The sequence below is a fragment of the Panthera onca genome, chromosome A1, assembly GCF_046562875.1.
Source record: "Panthera onca isolate mPanOnc1 chromosome A1, mPanOnc1 haplotype 2, whole genome shotgun sequence".
In the NCBI taxonomy this organism is placed as follows: domain Eukaryota; kingdom Metazoa; phylum Chordata; class Mammalia; order Carnivora; family Felidae; genus Panthera; species Panthera onca.
In genome coordinates this window covers 163801186-163824090 of record NC_138339.1, presented here as the reverse complement: position 1 = coordinate 163824090, position 22905 = coordinate 163801186, and the positions used below count along the sequence as shown (strand labels likewise).

The following is a 22905-nucleotide window of genomic DNA, read 5'->3' as shown; positions in this document are numbered from 1 at the left end:
GACTGAGCCACCCAGGCGCCCCTCCCAATCTGTGTTTTGACCAGAGTGTGTTCAAATGGTAATTAAAAAAAATAAATCGTAACTTTCCCATTTCACATCTTGCTCGTACTCCGTATAAGCTGTGTCATATCCTGTGTTTGACAGCATTCCTTACGCTGTGTTTCTCTCTTTGATTTTTTTTTTTTTCTTTTTCTAGAACATCGCCTGCTTTCCAGACCGATCTGGTCCTGCCCTCTTCCTCCATCTGCTTATTTTAGCCACATTGCCATCCACCTCGGTGCACTTCTGCACAGCCTCCCCACACCCCGGCCATTAATCACGCAACAACAAATACCTTGGGAGCACCGCTTGAAAAATGAGTCAGCTTCTGGAGCTCTCCACTTCATGTTTTAATGGAGCTTCAGTAAAACTATTTAGAGACCACTTTTGGATAATTCTGCTTTTTTGAAAAAAAAAAAATGGAAGTCCCCTCACAAAAATAAAGGAAAAAGAGTAGCATTCAAAGAAAGAAATTTACCTGCCTTCCTTTTAAAATTTTTTTTTTCAACGTTTTTTACTTATTTTTGGGAGAGAGAGAGACAGAGCATGAACGGGGGAGGGGCAGAGAGAGAGGGAGACACAGAATCGGAAACAGGCTCCAGGCTCCGAGCCATCAGCCCAGAGCCTGACTCGGGGCCCGAACTCACGGACCGCGAGATCGTGACCTGGCTGAAGTCGGACGCTTAACCGACTGCGCCACCCAGGCGCCCCTTACCTGCCTTCCTTTTACGAACCTCAGAAAGTACCACCTGCCATCAGGTGGGTCCGTGTGCTCACTCCGTCCCGCACTGGGCGTGAGCCTGTGTTGGAAGCTTCAAGAAACGTCTCCGTGTGGGTCCTGGTCCGGGAGAGAAACCAAGATCAAGGGAGAAAATGAGGGAAGTGTATTTTCATTTTTCTGACCTGTTTTTGTTTAAGAAGGTATGTTAACACTTCTGAAGGAGAGCAGCCAACTGAAGACAGAGTCTGGAAAATTCCTCCCCCCAAGTCTGGTCTGCTATTGTCTTGGAATGTAAAGACAAGGTTATGTTCTCCTGTACATACTCTGCGTGGATTACAGAAGGAGCCTTTGTTGTTGTTGTTATTGTTATTATAACTAAGTGGAAGGATTTCAGGAATCCTTACTCTTTGAAAGCATTTCCAAATACTTCTCTTCCTTATGTTTGGGCCGAAGCTGTTGTAGCCCTTTGCTTCTTCATTAATTCTCACATAGTAAGATACTAAATTCTCACAGCCAAGTCCAAGAAATGTTCTTTTGCTGCTGAGATCGATAAAGTACACACAGAGTGTGAACGTGGACAAACAGCGATGAATCGTGGTTTATGAATCGAAGACATGATTGTCTCGTATGCCTTCTCGGAACCCTGCCCTCGGTCCCCTTTGCCCTCAACGGAGCCCAGGCTGGTGCCTCTGGGGGTCAGAACTCCACCTACGATCCCCACCCCCAATGAGATCCAACCTGACTCAGAGCTCATCCTGCCTCGTTGTTCACGGCTTGTCCCCTGGTCCTCAGACTTTCTAAAACACACCCTGAACTCACGGCTACCTCCACATCTTCCCTGCAACTCGGTTCCTTCACAGAGATTGTCTTTCTCTCTCTTGGCCTCTTGCGAGAAAATTTGATTCCTCATCCCAGGTTCAGGTTTCCGAGAACTATCCCGGTATCGTCGAAACGAGCGTCTCCCCACGTCAGGCTTTCGGAGCCACTTATTGGCTCCTCTGCTATGAATGTGAGGACGATTCGCTGTGGATTACAGACACCGCTTGCACTGCCGCCTTCTTCAGGAGATTCCGGATTCCTTGAAGACCGCCCTCGGTGTATGAAATTGAAATAGCAATGGTTTATCAAATACGTATGCATATTGCCCTATTCATAGATGTTTCCCGATGTTCATATTTATTGTGACTGTCGTAAAATAGTAATGAGTTCTAACTTCTTTTCTTTGGACCCACACAAGTAAACACCTACCCAAATATTGAGTTAGCCAGCAATCCACCATGATGGCATCCAAAGAAATATTGCATATTAACCTAAAAGTACGCGTTAAACTGCTTTGGAAATTATAAGGCACAATAGTTAAACTAACTGGGATTACACAGAGAATTTTAAGTATCGACCCCCCCCAGCCACATCTGTTTCTCTCTCTTTTCCAACTATAGAAATTATCTCACTATACAAATTTTACAAATTGTTTTCTTTTCGCTCATGTGTTAGCCTTCTTTCTGAGGGCCTGAGAGACCAGGGCACTGGCCAGCCAGACAAGCGGTGTTGGCTCTTCCTGAACGAGACACCTGCTGTGGTCAGTCTGCTGTGAGGCTGCCGGAAAAACCAGCTCGGGTGTCCCAGTCTGCAGGCTGGTTCAACAAGGGCCTGGCTCCCCTGACTTGCCCTTGAGATTAACTTGGGACTGAAGTAGGCCTAATGCCTACTGGATGCTGGTCTTGTTCATCTTGAGGATGTGGAAGATTTCTGGAGAGTTCTGGAGTTATCCCAGAACCCTGATTTGCTTGCAGTTTCAAAGGAATACAGTGTGTGGTACGTGAAAAAAAAAAAATATGTTATCTTACTTATTTTGAGAGACAGACAGACAGACAGAGAGCATGAGTAGGGGTGGAGCAGAGAGAGAGAATCCCAAGCAGGCTCTGCGCTGACAGCACAGAGCCCCAGGCAGGGCTCGAACTCACAAACCGTGGGATCGAGACCTGAGCCAAAAGCAGAGTCGGATGCTTAACCGACTGAGCCACCCAGGCACCCCCATGTATGGTACTTTTAAAATATGTCCACAAAATCGGCCCTTTTCCTGCCAAAGGAGGAGACCAATTCTTCTCCCCTTGACTATGGGCTTGACTTAGTATCTTGATTCTAACAAACAGAATGTGGCAAAAGTGACAGTGAGTAACTTCTGAAACGAGGTCATAAAAGACAGCAGCACTTCCGTCTTATCTCTCTCTCGGATCAATAGCCAGGTCTCAAGGGTCACCTCTCAGCTCTTGGAGAGGTTATGACAGCACGGAACTGAGATTTCTTGCCGACAACCGGTACCAATGGACCAGCCACGTGAGAATGCCATCTTGGGAGTGGATCCTCTAGCACCAGTCAAGCTGGCTGACAACTTGCTACGACCATGGGAGAGACTCGGGCTGAGCTGAGCCAGCACCTACCCACCTGTGGGGCTCTCAGGCTCCAGAGCTACAGAGAAGATAAAGCAGTGGAGGATCCTTTTTGTCCCAAGTCCGCTAAGTTTTTGGGTGGTTTGTCATCCATCTGGCCTTAACTAATACAGGATGTGGTATCTGGAAGCAGGATACCGCCATAACAAGAAACCTTCAACGTGGGCTTGGATTTGGAATTGCCCAGGCAGCGGGTGCTTGGAGGACCTCAAGAGGAGTTGAGTGAAAGCTTAACTGTTTTGAAGAGGTTGTTAATAGAAGCCTCACGGCTTTTGACAAGATGGCAAGTGATGGCTAAAAAGAGAGTGAGAAAAATGTTCTTGGAAACTGGAAGGAACAAACTCTTATATTGTAGTGGTGTCAGTTTCGGCAACCATGGTGAAGGTAGAGTGGAAGGCAAAAAAGGGAGCTAGTGAATTGGGGGATATAGCTGATAGGATTTCTAGGCAGACCTTTAGAGGGATTGCCTGGCTTCTGCTTGGCTGCTTGCAAGAGAAGATACTAGAGAGAAGGTTCTAGAAGGTTCTCTAGTACCCAAGAAGGTACCAGAGGAGGTTCTGGAATCCTAAAGGAGACAAAAATTGCTGTTTTGAAAAATCTAGACTCTCCATCAAATGATGCCAAAGTTAAAAATGGCTCTGGGGCAAAGATCAAGTCCAGAGCAGGATCAGGGGAGCTCGATGTGAAGAGGTAGCCTGCCAGGGGTGTGGCTGTAAATTCCTTTGTTAAGATTGCGGAAATACCTAATATGTACCTCGGAGACCATTCGGAAAATAAGGTTCCTGAAAATCTTCAGAGTGTTGTCTCTTCCTGGGGTCAGAGGAAGTCCAGGGTAGAGAAAGGTTTATCTCAAAGATATTTGGAGTTGTGATGTTTGTCTAAAGGAGTGAATGCTTGCAGGGATCATAGGAGAAACACAACAGTTCTTTAAGCATTTGATTGGCAAAAACGTTGCTTGCTTGAACTACAAAGGATAGAAACAGTAGAATTGAAAAGAGGCTTTTAGAACCCCGAAATTTCTACAAGCAAGAAGCAGGCTGAGAAAACTATTCAGCTGAAAACACAAGCTGCCTTTCATGGAAAAGAAAGAATAATTAGAGGAAAACCAAACGCTTGGAAGGGGAGTCACAAGCTATGGATGGAGATGATTCCCCGCCATGACTATGCATCAAGGAACCGTCACACGTGTCTTACTAGATTTCAAAATTGCCACGGACCGGTGCCTCCTGTGTGTCTTGTGTTCTACCATTTTTAAAAGCGGGTGTTGGCACCCGGTACCTGAGTTTGTCTCACCATTATATATGGGTGTGGGGCACAGTTGACTTGTCTCTTCAGCTGAAGGTCCTCAGACGGGGAAGACCAGGACTCAAGTGAGCACATCCTAAGAGCTTCATCCGCGACTCAGCTTGACTTAGACGCCAAGATCCTCTAACACGAGTCCCGGTTGGTGCTGTGATAAATAAGATTGGGGGTAAGTGTGGGAGGGAGTGTGTGTGTTTTGCATGTGGGAAGAAGGTTAATAATTCATTGTTAGAGAGCAGACTCTGATGGCTTTATAATACAGCAAAACTTTGGTCTCGAAGCATAATTCATTCTGGAAACACACTTGTAATCCAAAGCATTTGTATATCAAAGGTGAGGGGCGCCTGGGTGGCGCAGTCGGTTAAGCGTCCGACTTCAGCCAGGTCACGATCTCACGGTCCATGAGTTCGAGCCCCGCGTCAGGCTCTGGGCTGATGGCTCAGAGCCTGGAGCCTGTTTCTGATTCTGTGTCTCCCTCTCTCTCTGCCCCTCCCCCGTTCATGCTATGTCTCTCTCTGTCCCAAAAATAAATAAAAAACGTTGAAAAAAAAAAAAAATTCAAAGGTGAATTCAAGAACCATTGGCTCACTTGTGATCATGTGACCTGCGGTGTCACGTGCTACTCGTATTGCAAGACTTCGCTCGTTTATCAAGTTAAAATTTATTAGAAATGTTTGCTGGTCTTGTAGAACCCTCGCAGAACTTGCGGTCCAAGGTTTTACCATACATGCCCAGAGGTGGGAATCCCTGTGGACCATCTTGGAAGCTGGCTCGTACAGTGTGATCACAAGGATTGTTCTTTATTTTACTATGTTTGGGGACAGCTTCTGATGCAACAGCAGATAACTACTAGACAAACAGACCATAATGGAATATTTTGTTTATTCCTGATGATTCTAAATGAGAGGCGCCATGGTCTCCTGCCTTCTTCTCTCCGTGGAGGACCAGGAGCTGGCAGGGACCAGAAGGTTCCACACGGGCTCCCATCTTAGTCAAGCTCTCTAGTTGGAGAGGTGTACCAGGCACTCCAGAATCTCTGGAATGGGCTTGACGTCCTAGTCACCGGTGCTGGGGCATAAATCTTGACGATTGGTTTTGTTCAGTTTTATGAATATCCAGTTTTATTCATCTGTTTTCTAATTTTGTGCACTTCAGATTTTTCGGTTTTATCCTAAGTTCCACTCTTGAGTTCTAAAGCTTTTGTATTCCCTTTGGTAAACAAATGTCATTTGCCTTTAGAATAAGCTTTTTACACCACGTCTTTTTAAATATAAAAGGTATGGAGTTTGCTTCCTACCCAGGCCTTTTCCAGAACCCAGAATGTAAATCAGCCTCCCCAGATAGAAGCACGGAAAAAGAGGAGATCAGAGAAGTACAGCATGTTGTTGCCAACAAGGTGGAAAATTCATCCGAAATGACAGAAATCCTGTGTAATGATGAATCTCTGAGGATTCCTGTGTCACAGCAAACTAGCTGATCGGCGTGTGCAATTGAGCTATAGCTTAATATCAATACTTACACTCCCCTTTGAATTGAAAATGAGGCAATTAAAAGTTCCTAAATTCCTTGTTTTCAATTGCTTCTGGTCCCCTTGGGTTTGCCATAGCCCAGTTTTGTGCCTCTTATTTTGAGAAGCCCTGTCTTGCAAATTTGAAAGTTCATAGACTCTATTTTGAAATAGAATGCCTTCCAGAAATAGATGTTACTTTATTATTTTCCACTCCCTCTGGGATGTCTTGACAAAAATGGCAAAACCCAAAGACTTCCTGAAGGCTAATCTTTTTTCTGGGTCATATGATTCTTTTCAGTTTTCATCTGGAGAGGGTTTTCTGATAACAACAGGTTTGGCTGTCGGTGAACTGGAGAAAATCCTGTTGCTTTCGTATTAACAATGAGTAGAATGCCGGCGCAGTACGGCTATTTGCTTAACACAATAGAAGTTGGTACAGAGTAGACTTACAGGAGTCAAATAGACCGTGTGGGAAAATCTGTATTCGTGCAACTGAGTCAAAAAACACTTCTGAATGCAGAACCGCTGACCAGACTGTAGCAAACAATTTGGTCAACTTTAATTCATATCCAAAGATTAAATTGGATTAAGAAGATGCCTATGAAGAAGTGGTTAAATACTGCAATCAGCAGGGATCTGCAACCCAAAAGGGGGAAGAAAAGAGAAGAGTCCGTGAAATGAAACATTAGAAACACAAAACAATATGCAATTAATAACGGCTGTCTCAGAGGCAGGTGTGTTACAGGTGGAAACCACAAAAGCACGAGCGATCAAAGAAGATGCTGAAGTCCTCAAACTCATTACTCACATGCATCATGAAGTGGAAAGCAAACAGTGATTAGATTACAGAGATGTTCTCGCTACTGATATTTTTAAGCTTCTGCCTCTGTTGGCTAAACAGTTTCCAAGTGGATATGAATGTAGTTCAACCTGGTGTGTCTGAGTTTATTGGCTAGACATAGCCTTCCAGATATGGCTTGAATAAATCACTGCTTTACCTCAGGCAGGTTGCCAGCCCAGGAAGGCCTATGAGGTTGTAGGGTCAAGAGCGAGACCCGGGCCAGGAGTCAGGAGGTTCACCAGCTGGGCATGAATGGATTTAATAACGCCGTGGTTCCCAGTTTCCTACTGACAAAATGCAAGTCTCAGTTCCTCTTCACAAGGTGGTTGAGAAAGAGTCAAATATAATTAATTGCACACATACACGCACACACTCACGTGCATGCACACACTCTCGCACTCACATGCAAATACACACACACACACACAAATACACACACACACACACGCAAAAACACTGTAGAATTCATTTTTTTTTTAACAAGTCTAGTCAATGAAAGGGAACTTTATGAGGGTCCCACAGCCACAGGGCTCGGGCAGAAAGCCACTCTGCAGGAGGAGTGCTGGGTTTAGAGGATGTCACATTGTAGTCGGCCCATATAAAAACTAGCATAATAAATTCTAATTCTTAAGGTAAATAGATTATTGCTTTTATTATTCAAATGACACCATGATGTCATTTCGTCCAATGGGGTCCTTGCCTCCAGGCAAGCAGGTAGGGAGGGTGATCCTGAAACTAATGTAGGTTTTAAGACTCCAAAACCACAGGGCTGGGGGAGGAGGAAGGGAGTGGAGGTAGGTTCCGTGATGCGAGGTGCACTGACCTCCACAGCCTCTGTGTGACTTCCCTTGGAATCTAATTCCTGGGGGACGCTCGGTAATGAACAACGCAAAGACTGGCCTAGCACACACACGTGTTCCAGTCCTTTAGAGTCATGGTCAGTACACATCCCGTGTGCGTGAGGTCTTGCTGGGAGTTAAAACCAGCTGAAGTCGTGGAGGAAATAAAGGTTGAGTTTTAGGTGCAGACAATTCATACTTTGTTTTATAGCCAGAGATCTCAGCGACAGATGTCCCTGGTCATGACTGAAGCAAAGAAGAGGCTGGGGCAGCACAAATCAGCCAGTGTGGTATTAAAACAGGGTTTATCAACCTCTGATTTACTGACACTGGGCCAGAAAGTTCCTTGTGGGGGGGGCGGGCATGCCATGCACTGTAAGGTGGTTCGCAGCTTCCTTGTCCTCCACCTGCTGGAAGCCTGTAGCAAACAGCCTTCTCTCCCAAGTTGTGACAACCAAGAGATGTCCACGGACATAGCTGAATGTCCCCTGGGGTACCAGATTATTCTTGAGAACCATTGCTCTAAAAACATCTCACAAAGCTGACCCATGGATTACTAGTCGTATTTGTATAGCAGTTGGAAGAGCCCAAGTCTTAAATGCAGATTCTATATTAGTAAAAGGTCAAAAGCATACTTAAACTGTTTTTACAGCAATTTTAAATGTGTATATGCTTCAAATACTAATGTGTTTTTGAAATTGAAAAGACTATTGCCTTCTTATTAATAGACCTTTTTATATTTTAATCAATAAGCAAGGCTATCCACTTATTGGATTACTGTCTTTTTAATTCTGCTTGCCTTATTCCAAAATAAGATTCGGGAAATAGTGTATCAAGAAATAAAGTAATACTATATAAAATCAAACACGTTAAAATGTAATAGCTGAAGTTTTCCTTCAAAACTTCATGTATCTGAGAGTTTTGTTTTTCTTTTATCACCATGCTAGCAAGATGTCTTTAAAAAGAAACGAATTTAGGGGCATCTGGGTGGCTCAGTCGGTTAAGCTTCCGGCTCTTGACTTTGGCTCAGGTCATGATCTAACAGTTCGTGGGTTCAAGCCCCACATCAGGCTCTGAACTGACAGTGTGGAGCCTGCTTGGGATTCTCTCTCTCTCCCTCTCTCTCTTCCCCTCCCCCACTCGTCTGCTCTGTCTCTCTCTCTCTAAATAAAAATAAACTTAAAAAAATAATAAAAGAAAAGAGAAACAAATTTAAAACATAGATTTCCAGTCTCCATACACTTTAAACAAAAGGAACATAGCTAATACATGCACACGTGATGGTTAATTTTATGTGTCAACATGACTAGGCCAGGGGAGGCCCAGAAAGCTGCTTGGCTATTATTTCTGGGTGTGTCTGTGAGGGTGTTTCCAGAAGAGATTAGCATTCGGGTTGGTGGGCTGAGGAAAGCTGTCCTTACCAAGTGGGCGGGCATCATCCAATCCACTGAGAGACCAAACAGAACAAAAAGATGGAGGGAGGTTGGACTCACTCTGACTGCTTCACTGAGATGTCATCTTCCCCTGCCCTCAGCATGCCTGGTTCTCAGACTAGAATGTATGCCAGCTCAAGGCTCCCGGGCCCCGGAACTAAACACTGGCTTTCTCATGTCGCCAGCTTGTAGATACCAGAAGGTGGGACTTCTCAGCCTCCATAATATAATAAACTCCTTTATATACAAATATAAAAATGCGCGTATCCATATATATATACGGATATGAATATGTGCAAGCTCCCTATCTATCTGTGTTTATGTCTCTATAGCTCACTGGCTCTGTTTCTGGGGCAGCCCTCCCTTTAAACTTCAGAATGTTGCATTACTTGAGAAGACGGTCTTTGCAGATGTAATTGAGTTAAGGATTGGAGGTTGAGATCATCCTGGATTTAAGTGGGTCCTAAATCCAATGACTCCTTGGAAGAAGCAGAGAGGACACAGGTCAGGGAGAAGCCATGTGAAGATAGAGGCAAAGATTGGAAGGATGCATCTATAGGCCGGGGACTGCCAAGGATTGTCTGCCATCACTGGAAGCTGGAGAGAAACATGGAATAAATCCTCCCTCAGAGCCTCCGGAAAGAAGCATCCTTTTGGCACCCCCAAATTTCAGACTTCTGGCTTCCTGAACTGTGAGGGAATAAGTTTCTGTCCTTTGAAGCTATCCAGCGTGTGGTGATATGTTACAGCGTCTCTAGGAGACTAATACCGTGCGTGTGTTGGCATGGGTCACTGTCTCAGTCAGGGCTGTTGTCACTGAACACCATAGCCTGGGGGACTTAGAAACAGCACACATTTGTTTCTCGCAGTTGTGGAGGCTGGGTGGTCATAGAGCCAGGTGTCAGCAGACAGGGTGTCTGGTGAGGCTCCTTTGTTTGCAGATGACTTTCTTCTCATTAAGTCGTCATGTGGTAGAGAGAGAGAAAGATCATCCCTCCCTGTCTTTTCTTATAGAGGCACTACTCCCATTTATGAGGGTCCCGCTGTCATGATCTAATCAGTCCCCAAAGGCCTCCCCTCCTAATACCATCACATTGGGGACTTTGGGTTCAACATACAAATCTTGAGGGTACATAAACATTCAGTCTATTGCGGTCTTCTTGCCATGAATTCCCGAGAATTTCATTGCTTGCCTACATCCTTGCTCTGGTCTGTGTGGACTTTTAAATTTTTTTTTTTTCAACTTTTTTTTTTAATTTATTTTTGGGACAGAGAGAGAGACAGAGCATGAACGGGGGAGGGGCAGAGAGAGAGGGAGACACAGAATCGGAAACAGGCTCCAGGCTCCGAGCCATCAGCCCAGAGCCCGACGCGGGGCTCGAACTCACGGACCGCGAGATCATGACCTGGCTGAAGTCGGACGCTTAACCGACTGCGCCACCCAGGCGCCCCAGGTCTGTGTGGATTTTTATTGCGGCTAATCCCTCGGTTACCAGGGTGTAATGAAATATTCTGCACAAGGAAGGGATAGAGTATTTCTTTAAGCATTAGGAAACATGGACATGTCTTCTAACCACATAGGATGTCTGGTTATTTTTGAAGATGCTATGGGAAAACCATGTTGAGAAAGTCGCTCTCTCTCACTTCAAGGATTCAGCACATTCAGTTAACACGGATGACAAGTAAGTCTTGTGTGATGTATTCTGCTCCAGAAATACAATAATCGTTGAGGGAAATTCAGTTCACTGGGTTACAATACCTCCTGAAGTTTTGTCCCAAAGGGAAGACGGATATGCATTTGAAATCCTGTAATTATGGGATAGATGGTGAAATCCTGTAATTGTGGGATAGATGGAAGACTGACCAACAAAAGTAGCTCTGGGATGCTGATGTGAAATCATTAAACGACAGGTTTCGCATCCATAGGAAAGCATGGTCTTTGGGCTTCCCCTTAGGCTTGGCACACAACGGGCACTCACATTGGAAGAGCCAAGGAAGTTTGGGATAGTTCCTGCCGAATGACCCCCTCCACCCATTTTGCAACTGAAGAAAACAAATCAGGAAGAACAATTGTCATGAAATTCGGTGACAATCTGCTCACCCGCCATCTTTAAATTTATTGCTTAAAAGACGAAGATGTGTGAAGTGTGATTAGCTTTCCTCCAGTAATGCCAAGCTGCCTTTGCATCAGAGAGAACATTTATGAAAATCCCAGCTAGCTGTCTACCTTTTGAGGGGCTCATTTTCGGTTAAGACAATTTGGAGGAAATGTCACAAATTTTCAATTTGTAAAGTAATACTTTCCCTTTTGAAGTATTTGTGATCTTCGGAAAATGGAATTTAATGTTTATGTGTTTATGTTTTGACCACTAGCTATTTCATCACTAGTGAAATACTGAAATCTGAAATTATAACTTATTGCCATATTATACACACACATATATGTTCAGGAATTGAAAGAACTTTCAACAATAGCCAAATTATGGAAGGAGCCTAAATGTCCATCAACTGATGAATGGATAAAGAAATTGTGGTTTATATGCACAATGGAACACTACTTGGCAATGAGAAAGAATGAAATATGGCCTTTTGTAGCAACGTGGATGGAACTGGAGAGTGTGATGCTAAGTGAAATAAGCCATGCAGAGAAAGACAGATACCATATGTTTTCACTCTTATGTGGATCCTGAGAAATTTAACAGAAGACCATGGGGAAGGGGAAGGAAAAAAAAAAGTTGGAGAGGGAAGGAGCCAAACCATAAGAGACTCTTAAAAACTGAGAATAAACTGAAGGTTGATGGGGGGTGGGAAGGAGGGGAGGGTGGGTGATGGGTATTGAGGAGGGCACCTGTTGGGATGAGCACTGGCTGTTGTATGGAAACCAATTGGACAATAAATTTCATATTAAAAAAAAAAAGAAAATTCTAAAACGGTAAATAAAATGTAAAATAGATAAAAAGTAAACTAAATAAAAGGTCTTTTACTGTCCTGTTCCCTATTGCCATTGAAGAGAACCCAGCTTTAAAGCAGAATCACCTACACTTTTTTGAGGTAAGTATATTTATTTTTAAAGCTTAGACTTCAATGGATCTACAGGTAATCTGACCCACATTGTAAAATGTGACAGTCATAGCACAACCATCAAAACACATTTGGGTCAAATTAGATTAAATTGCATTATCTGACTCTGTTGTCAATAAAAATACACTCCAAAATCTGTGCTCTCTGGTACAATATAAGATCAAGCAATTTCAATGTTGGAGAGATGGAAAAGTTTTCAAATAAGAGGCTCTGGGTATCTTTGAAAAGATTTTTTAAAAAACCAAATTGCTTATTTTTAGTGCAAAGTTTATTTTTGATGAGTAAACTCGCCTCGAATGCTAAAGGAAGGGGCCATCAAGGAAGCCGACAGGCTCCTGAAATTCACAAGGGGAAAACCTGAGCTCATTTCTCTTCTCTTTCCTCCTATTAAAAAAAGTAGCATTTTCTTAACTACCTTATTTTTGGCACACAAAGAATACTCAGTTTCTTTTCTTTTCATTCCGTTAGTTGACAGGACCGCCAGGTAAAAGAAATGTTTTTAATAAAATATATTCCCTCACTCAGTGTGGACTGGAGGTAGCTGAGCAGGAATAAAGATGTTAGTGCTGGCTCCTCTGAGACATAGAAGATGTTCTCTTTAATCTATTTGATTGTCCCTGAATTGCTGATTGCTGCTCTTTTCTCTCCAAGGCACAAAAGGGGAGCTTAATATATTTATATATGTACACACGCAGAATATACAGCCTGTATTAGGCATGCTCATTTGCTTTCTTTTTCACCTCTCTCGGTTTCTGCCTTTCTTCTCACTGTGAGCTGAAAAATGGAAGCAATTTGCTGGAGCCATTCCTAAAGTTCTTCTAGCCAGCATCCTGAGCTGTATAATTGCCGTGATATTTCACCCACACCAGCTGAGATGAGTGAAAACTGTGAGTGGCCTGTGTGGGGGTGCCGATGTGCTGATGTGTCATGGGCAGCAACCCATAAACATTTGTGTCCCATTTCTCCTTGTTACACAGAGGAGCCGCCCCTGCGGCCGTGCAGGGGTCCGTGGGTTTGGGCACGCGATCCCCCGTTTGCTCGGAGACCTGAGACGTTAGTGATCATCGCTGGAATCGCTCTTCGGACAAAGCGAGCATCTTGGGTAGTGATCTACACATCCGTGTAGAAACCCGCACTCTGTGCAAAGATACCTGGTTCCTGTTATAAAAATTAGGCGTCCAAACAAACCATCAGTTTTAGGATAACAAGTTTATCCGTGGGTTTTTTTTTTTTTTTTTTTAATGTTATAGTTAAAGCCCTGTCTTTGAGCAGTTTCTGATCTGATGGTTACATGGAAATTCCAGGCTTTCTCACGCTTGCCCAGACCCGGGGCCACTCAGTATCTCTCATTACATGCCCTTCCCCGAGACAGATTTCTTTCCTTCCACCCTCCAGACAGACAGTTCCCTTTGCTGGTTAATTACTATGCTGACGACATCCCCCCAAATGTATTGCGCTTCATGGATCAACACTGTCCCATTGTCCCTCTATTGTACGTAAATGTTTTCATCAAAAGAGATCGATCACCTCTCCATCATTTATAGTGTTCATTTTACATGAGAGCTGAACTCAAAGGCAGCAGCATTTCTCAGCAGCCCCCCACTTCAATCATTCCCCAAACCTCCCTTTCTGGCTCCCGGCATCTTGTTATACGTCGCGTTTCTCGGGCTCAAGACAGTTCTGGATGCATTCGCCCATGACTGTATGTTGCATATGCTTTGGCCGCACAGCGATGACCTGACAGTTATCGTAAAAACGCGAAGCCCCAGGCTCACCTGCGCTTTCAAGCCATTTTCACTAGTTCAATGTCACATAGTTTCATTCATTCATCTGCTCCATGACAGGCACCTTGGGGGAGATAAAGAGGACACGACAGAGACGAGTGCGATATGGCTCCTGCTTCAGGGAGCTCCGAGTCTGAAAGTGGACAAAGAGATACAACCGTCCCCTGGCGGCTTGTCGGATAGGAAGCTTCTCGACCTGCGAGGAGCTCATCCGGCAGCCCTAGGCTTGAGGGAGTACTCCAGTGCTCCCAGCCTGCACGTGCCCTCACAACATGTGTCCTTCCTGTGCTCGTCAGCAGACCCGACACTCAGGGCTCAGGTGTTAGTGGAAACCCTGATGTAACAGACTCAACACAACTAGGACATTTCTTTCTGTTTCCAAATGTGGGGGCCTCCCCCCCCCACCCAGGGGACTCAGGCGTGATCATCTGCGACGAGCCGAAGATGAAAAGGACAGCTCACCTGCAGGAGACACCTATGTGTTCGCGCGCTTCCAGCCACGCTCCGATGGGGAATACAGCGATCAAAATACCCGTAAGAGATGGAAGAGACTATAGAAGCATATATAAACGCACATTTTTATAATGTGCGTGGGATAAAAAAGATGTGATGTGACAGGAATTATTTTACGTGTCTCTTTTATAATACAGACGGCGCAAGCTCCCATGCAGAAAGGTATTTATCCTGTGTATAGCACCTATCATTTAATTTACTAAGGTTAGCTCTTTGTTTCAAGGTGGGTTTTATTCACATCAGGTTTCGACAATTGTATTTTCTATTTGTCTTTCATTTCATTTTATCAGTGAAGTTTAGCTCTAGGGTGAACTTGTAAACCTACCACTGCATTTCTCAATCTCTAGTCAAAAAAGCAGAGACTGTTGCCAAAACAAAGCCAAAAGGTTCCCTGCCTCCTGCGAAGTAGTGGGGGGGAGCGTGTGGATGTAGATTAGATACAATAGAATGCAACAGAATGTGCACGGGCTTGAGGAAAAACGAATTATGACCCCAAGCTTGCTTCGTCCATTTCCTGGCTGTGTGGTCTAAGGTGGTTCACTAACCACTCTGGTTTTCAGTTTCTTCATCCCTACAGGAGTACAATCATGCCTACTCCAAGGATTCACTGCGAGGATTAAATTAGATATTATATACAAAACGCACGCAGCAGATCGTTATACTATACACACTTATCTGACTCATTCTTAAAAATGCAATCGATGGGGCGCCTGGGCGGCTCAGTCGGTTGAGCCTTCGACTTCGGCTCAGGTCATGATCTCGCGGTCTGTGAGTTCGAGCCCCACATCGGGCTCTGTGCCGACAGCTGGGAGCCTGGAGCCTGCTTCAGATTCTGTGTCTCCCTCTCTCTCTGCCCCTCCCCCGTTCATGCTCTATCTCTCTCTCTCTGCCAAAAATAAATAAACATTAAAAAAAATTTTTTTAAATGCAATCGATAACTAGAAATGTTACAACATTTTCAAGGCTTGGAGTGCTTCCTAAAGCAGATTTTTCTCCTGAAAGGTTGTATTCCCAAAGAGCGATGTGCCCGGTTTTTCCACCTGCCCAGCAACACTGGGTACTGTCACATTCGCTAAGCAACTAGGTTGAAAACATATACATTTTCAAGTGCTGTATTTTGAGTTCTATTGATTATCAGTAGGTTGAACATTTTAATAAAACAAAACAGATTTATGGTCATTTGAATCCTTTCACAACTTACCATTTTGGTTTCTCCCCATTATTCTATTATGGTATTCATCATTTTTGTTAAATATGAATTAAAAAAAGAAAGAAAGGGAGACCAGGGGAGAAGGGCAGAAGGAGAGACAGAACGGATCCCAGGCCGACTCCACACTCAGCACGGAGCCCAGCACAAGGCTTGATCCCACAACCCCAGGATCGGTAGCTGAATCAAGTCAAGAGTCACTCAAGAGACTGAGCCATCCAGGTGCCCTGAAAGATAAATTTTTATTATTTAAAAAAATTTTTTAAGTTCACTTATTAATTTTGAAAGAAAGAAAGACAGTGTGCAGGGGAGGGGCAGAAAGAGAGAGAGGGAGAGAGAGAATCCCAAGCAAGTTCCACACTGTCAGCACAGAGCCCGACAAGGGGTTCGAACTCACCAACCGTGAGATTGTGACCTGAGCTGAAATCAAGAATCAGAGCTTAACTGACTGAGCCACCCAGGTGTCCCTTAAAGATGAATTTTTTAAAACACTTTTTATGCATTAGAAGCATTAAGCCTTTGACTGTCTTCTATATTGTGAAAACATTTCCTATTTGTTGTTATTGTTGTTTGTATTCATAGGTTTTAATAACTCTGTTTTTCCCTCACCAGAAGTCTTTAGGTTTTATGAAGACAAATATGTTTGGCCTTTCTTCATGGCTCCCTTTCCCTAAAATTATAAGACCTCTCTCACCACAAGATTTTATAAGAGATTTTCCGGTGTTTTGTTGGCAAAACATCTGGTTACTTTCAGGCTCTGCTTTCCCTGCCTTGTTTTGACTTCTGGAATGTTCCACACTGACCAAGCCTTCTTCTTTTTAATCTCAGATGCCAAGTATCTCTTAGACATTCTTCAAAATCTCCGCCCCTTCGGCGGACCTCTTCTCTGAGAGGGCTGCAGATTTGTTTCCTTTCTTATTTTTCTGTCTTCTATCATTACCATGGGATTTGAAGAAAGATTTGGACCTAACCAAAGGCTCAGCCTGCCATCTGATAAACAGAGGCCAGCGCTCCTTAAATAATGGGTATTTAAAAATGCTTGTTGAGTACGAATATGGACACATGTGGGAGTTGTGGATTTTCTGTGCGCTCCAAAGGAATTAAAGAAATTCATTTCTTTCCGTCTGGAGCTTTGGAACGGCTTAATGGAGCCTTACAAATCTGGACTCTTAAAAATAAAACGTGATAAACACTGGAAAGATGAGGACAATATTACCGGTTTTCAGCTGGAAAATATAAACTTCCATTTAGTACTTAAAATAATGGTTGTATCTTGTTTTGTTTTGATTTGTTTTGTTTACGAAGTGCGCCAGTTCCGTACTACGGTCCCTACTAAAAGCAGTTACCGCCCACCCGACTGCCACTGTCACATGCTTTCACTATTAGCTGGCTTAGCCACTCTGCAGCTCAAAGTCAGAGCCCATAGACCAAGCTGAGTAACTTCTGCTTTTCCTCTCGTCGCTGATGACGGCACGCACCCTGGTCCACCCTTCAGGGCTCTCCTTCTGCTCTTAGCCTGATGTAGAATCCCTAGACTTGGCTTGAGGGAGCCCCTGGGAGGCAGTTCCCGCCTGCTGCTTCTGGTTTTCAAAGCTCCCCACGCACTGACCTTCTTTCAGTTCTTCTGATTCCTCCTGCCTCCAAACCTTCAAGCCCGGGGTTCCCGGCCCCTGCGGCATTTTCTACCGCCCGTGTTGAGCTTCACGTAGACAACACCACCCACGTCTCAGGGAGCTCCCCGGGTAGCCTGGCCACATGCTCCCTGGCCCTGCCAGACAGTTTCTCCCTCCCTGTCCTGCAGTTTCCTTCCTGCCCCCGTAGCCGTTCTCAAGAACGCGCCCCCTGGTGGCAGAAACCATCCAATGCCATATTTTTGGTCTCTCAAAACACCGCGCCTACCGGGTCAAGGAAAGACACGAGACATTGTTTGAATGAGAGTAACTTAGCGGTCAGGAGGCTGCCTGTGCGTCCTCGTGTGTGCACTGCGCTTTAGAGTGTGGGACGCAAGCATGGTAGTGACCAGATGCCCGCTTACCCGCCAACCCACCCTGGCCAGCCAGGCCTCGTGTGTGGCTCAGGAAATGCTGTGGTCCCCGTGCGTGTTTCTCTCCGGGAAGACCTGCACTGGTCCTTATGTCCCACCTCACGAAAATGAAAGCAATGTGAAGTTGACATTTACCCCTTGAATCTGTGCCCTTGTTTTCCCCATCTTTACATCTTCCCTTTAGGGTGAGTAATGTATTTAAAACCCTTAAAGGGGGCCTGGGGGGCTCAGCCGGTTCAGCGTCTGACTCTTGGTTTCAGCTCAGCTCAGGGATCCCAGGGTTTGTGAGTTCAAGCCCTGCGTCGGGCTCCACGCTGACTGTGGGGAACCAGCTGGGGACTCTCTCTCCCCCTCTCTCTGTCTGCCCCTCCCTTGCTTGTGTTGTTTCTCTCTCTCTCTCTCAAAATAAATAAATAAACTTAAAAAAAAAAAAAAAGAACAACCTGAAAACACTCATTCCTTTAGTGACTAACTTCTGTATAAAGCCTTCAAACCTACAGATGTTAGGTCTGACGATGCTCCTGTCTGTGCCCAGTGACACCGGGATGCGACCTCACTTCCTTCTGTGTAAATGCGAACATTTCACGAGGTAAGCGCGAGGACAATGGATTTCCAAATTGTTACGAGGGACTTGGTCTTCTGTAGAGAGCTGGCTCTCTAATGTGGGCCAACCCCCCAGAGAGGAACTGTCGTCACGCGCTTTCTTCCTCACGTCTGCACAAGTATTGGAGGTGTCGAAGTTTCCCACCTCGTTCTCATTCTCTCTCTTTTTAAAATAAGGTGTTGCAGGGGTGCCTGGGTGGCTCAGTTGGTTGAGCGTCTGAGTTCGGCTCAGGTCACGATCTTGCGGTCCGTGAGTTCGAGCCCCGCGTCAGGCTCTGGGCTGATGGCCCAGAGCCTGGAGCCTGCTTCCGATTCTGTGTCTCCCTCTCTCTCTGCCCCTCCCCCGTTCATGCTCTGTCTCTCTCTGTCTCAAAAATAAATAAACGTTAAAAAAAAAATTAAAAAAAAAAATAAGGTGTTGCAGCCATTGGAAGGATAATTCTAGTGGTGTGCTGGAGTCTGCTCAGACCTGCCCAAGAGCTAATTTGTTAGGTATTTAGGCACTTGAGGGCCACCATGTTGGTAGTTCCATATCACCCATGGCCAGCATCTCACCGTGAAAATAAGCAGATGCCACAAACCATGCTCGACTAACCTCGCGCCCCCCTTTGGAGAGCCAGTTACTGGGCCTTTACCAGCATACCATGAAGGATGCGTGAAAGGCCTGGCCTCTGCCAAGGGATATACGCCCTTCTATGCCGTGTTTCCAGAAAGCCACACCAGCATGTGCGTACTTACTTTGCCTAAATGTACGCTGTTCCAGGTAAATATTTTGCATCTCAACGGTGTCTTTCCCTGGTGACCTGGGAGCCTAACTTATTTCTTTAACATGTATCTCTGATACCCTGAAGAATCATAATTAACCTGATTCTTATTAAAAATGAGTAAAGAGGGACTGCTGGATGTCTCAGTCAGGTAAGCATCTGACATCGGCTCAGGTCATGATCTCGCGGTTTGTGGGTTCGAGCCCCACGTCGGGCTCTGTGCTGACAGCTCGGAGCCTGGAGCCTGCTTCGGATTCTGTGTCTCCCTCTCTCTCTCTCTGCCCCTCCCCCGCTCACCCTCCGTCTCTCTGAAAAATAAATAAACATTAAAGAATTGTTTTTTAAAAAACGAGTAAAGAAACCTGGGGGAAGCTTCGGAAGGTCCTTGGAGCTGCCTGGCTTCAGTCCTGATTCTGGTTCTGGCATCTCCCAGGTGTGTGTATGGCCTGGACCAAGTGACCTAACCTCCTTGTGCCATACTTACCTCAACTGCAAAATGAGCATAGCATTGCTTATCTTTCTGGACTTTGCAAAGATAAAATGAACTTATATATGCACATGTATACGTATACCTTATACATCCATAGATACGATTGCACGTATTCAATTAGAACAGCGTGTAGCACACAGTGATCAATAAAAAATTAATTAGTATTATTCCTTCTCTCTTGAGATAACCTCAGACTCACAGAAAGGTCACAAAGACAACGTAGAGAATGCCTATGTTGTGTTTCCATCAGCCCTTCTCAAGTGAACACACCTGGGAACTATGGCAACCTTACTGGAACTGGGAAACAAACGTTGCTATGAACTGACCTGTGGACCTTCTGGCCTTTTCCCTACTTGGTCTTTCTGTGCTTCAGAATTGCACCCGTTGCACGTCTGTTTCGTGTGCTCTGGTGTGTTACGCACCAGGGCTCGGAGGGGCAGGGAGTAACTGACTGGCTTCGCTAAGACGCAACGTGAGGCTTGGGTTAAAACACAAGCGAGAGAGGGCAGAGGACACCTCCCGTGTGCGTGGAAAATGGGTTTCTTGGGGCCTGCAAACGTGTATCCACAAAGGCATAGATAGTAGTATAGTGAGTGCCAATCAGAGATGGGGCGGAAAGTGTGGATGCCTGGACAACTTGGTGAGCGAAACCGTCCTTCCCAAATAGCCATGGCAGAGTGCCTTGCGGGCTGGGGTTGTCAGCATCTAGGAGCCAAGGGGAAGGCTTGTATCCTTTCTTCCTCCGGGAGGCAATTGGGTATATTGCCTCCGCACCGTGGGCGAATTGGCCTTCTCCAGCCTTCCGTGACTGCGCAAACCTGCTTGTCAAGTAAGCCCTTTGACTCCCTGGGCACAATGCACAGAAGTCAAGTCGCCAGCGGAACCTTTAGTGAGTGTTTTATAAAATCCGCGTGTGACTACGTAGGACAGTGGTGTGCCCATTGGGGGCAACAGAATGTATTAATGTGTAACATGTATTATTAAGGAGAAAAAAAATACTTACCTTTGTATCGATTTTTTGCTTATAATTTCTTTTCAACATAACCGAAATCCATCTGGCTCTGCTTCGACTTTCTAGTTCCTCGGAAATAAACCAAGATGGCAGGGGCTCAGCCAGTGGCCCTGTGATTCACTATTCCAATGGTTTGGCGATTTCCATGGTCTCTTCCCCCCTGCAATTAGTTAAGTGAAAAACACTCCCATTTAAATGCTGGTGGACAGTCATACATACTAGCTTCTGGACACCACGATAATTAAGATACCGTCTGTGTGTCTGTGCCATTTGCACACAGAAAAGCCTGGAATTATCTGCTCTTCTGTTTAACAGAAAGAACGGGTTGGACAAATCGATGCCAAAAGTAAACACCAATGTTTCAAATGAACAAAATATTTTGGTAAAAGGGGAGCCATCCTATGTCCAGTTCAACATGAACTCATACCCTCTTCACTCTTTCGAGGTGGAGGGCAGGGCTCTATTTCGGTTAGGTTGTCTGCAGAACATTCCAAGAAACACGGGAACTTGAGACCTTTGATTTCTTTTCTACGTCCAAATTTCCCATCCCTTCCAGGACCCCCTCCATCACTAATCAGAAAAAGGATCCTGTTTTTGTCCCGCCTGCAACCTTCCCCTTACAAGCTCACCAATTAAAAGTGAAAAATCGTGCCTCAGCTGTGAGAAGGTTCCAGCTTCTAAAGAAGATAAACTGGACCAAGGGGCCCCCTTTGTTTCGTTTTCTTTTCTCTGGCAAAGCTACCTTTAAGGTTGCAAGAACATAGCGTGCAATTATTCTAAAACGATATGCTTTGGGATGTTTAATTCATTTTAATCTTCCGTGCATTATGAGAGCTATACTTCTTTTTAAGGCTTTCAGACTACCGGCTTAATTTTCATATTGATTCATTCGGGGACAAAACAAAACTTTGTATAAACCGAATGGAAAATGACTCTTTTGTGGTGAAAAAATCTGTGCTTGCATTTAATTATAATGCATGGAAGTGTTCCTTCCTAATTAAACATTTAAATGAAGAGGGAGTATAAATAGAAATTTTAAAAAGCGAGTGAGCATGACATAGTTCATCCATCCCAAGTTGAAGGTCCTCATCAGATCTAGTTATTTATTTATTTATTTATTTATTTAACCATACTCAGAGCTGATGTGATTGTCCGGGGTGTTAAAAGCGTGTCTGCCCATTTTCCGGGGGTGGGATTTTTCAGCGCATATGATAATTACTACATTAACAATATTCCTCACTGACACAGGCTTATCAGGGTGGAGACTCAAAGTGCTTTATTATCTAATTAAACCTCACAACATGCTGCATTTTCATTAATACATGAAGTGAAACACAGTCGAGTGCTTGCCTTTATTGTATAAGGTGGAAAAAGGGATGAGAACATAAATTTGAGTTTGGAAATAAGAACACAGTTCAGCCACCAGAGCAGCCTCTCATCTTAGGAAATGTGTAGTTCCGTTTATTAGAAAACGGGGGCAAAACGTAAAAGTCTGTTCGCATAGAAACGCTCATTTTTCACATTTGTGAAATGAAAGGTAACAGCCTTATCTTATTGAGTCGTCTTGTAGTTCCTGTGCTATGAGATCTTATTTTTCTCTGTCATTTTATTCTACTTCTATTCCCAAGCACACCTTCTTGAGCCAGAGAGTGATTCTCTGCCTCTGGGTATCACAGCGATATTTGCTCTGCTGCAGGAGAGGACATCCACATCGTTTCATTTCTAGCAAAGTCCTTGAATATGGGAAACTCGGAGGGTTTGAGTGATCTCAGCATGCTGTTTCATTTTCATCCCTCGATCTGCTTGGTACTGAGCATGTGGGGGGTATTGAACAGATATTTACTTAAGGAAGCAAAAAGCCCTCCCCAGAAGCATTTGGGGGATGTAGGAGAATGTGTGACATACCAAACAGAGGCTCCTTGTCCGTTACGCCTCTCACCGTCCATGGCTAAGAATTTGATAGAAAATCTGCAGTAGAACAGTAATATGGAAATATAAGCTGCAGAAACACGTCCAGAGCCGACGGAGCCCAGTAAGGTCCAGAAAACTTGCATGTACGTGTGAGAACTGAGTGGACGCATCAATTAGCCTCCGTTGTTTAGTAACATCTCAGAGGCTTAGGATCATAAGCATTTTTTATTGCTCGTGAATCTGCGAGCTGACCTTGCCGAAGGTTGGCTGGCCATAAGCCCTTACAAAACAGCCCAGGCTGAGGAACGTGGGCTCTTCTCCACATGGTCTCTCGGGTCCTGACAGGCTAACCCAGGCGTGT

General features: G+C 44.7%; 1 long non-coding RNA gene across 1 annotated transcript; it reads left to right on the top strand.

Annotated features, from left to right (window-relative positions):
* The first annotated feature begins 1017 nt into the window (after positions 1-1017).
* On the top strand, positions 1018-11917 carry LOC145713582 (uncharacterized). Its single transcript, XR_014136647.1, has 3 exons — positions 1018-4845; positions 5077-10344; positions 10590-11917. It is a non-coding gene; the product is annotated as an uncharacterized LOC145713582 (long non-coding RNA).
* Positions 11918-22905: the final 10988 nt, after the last annotated feature.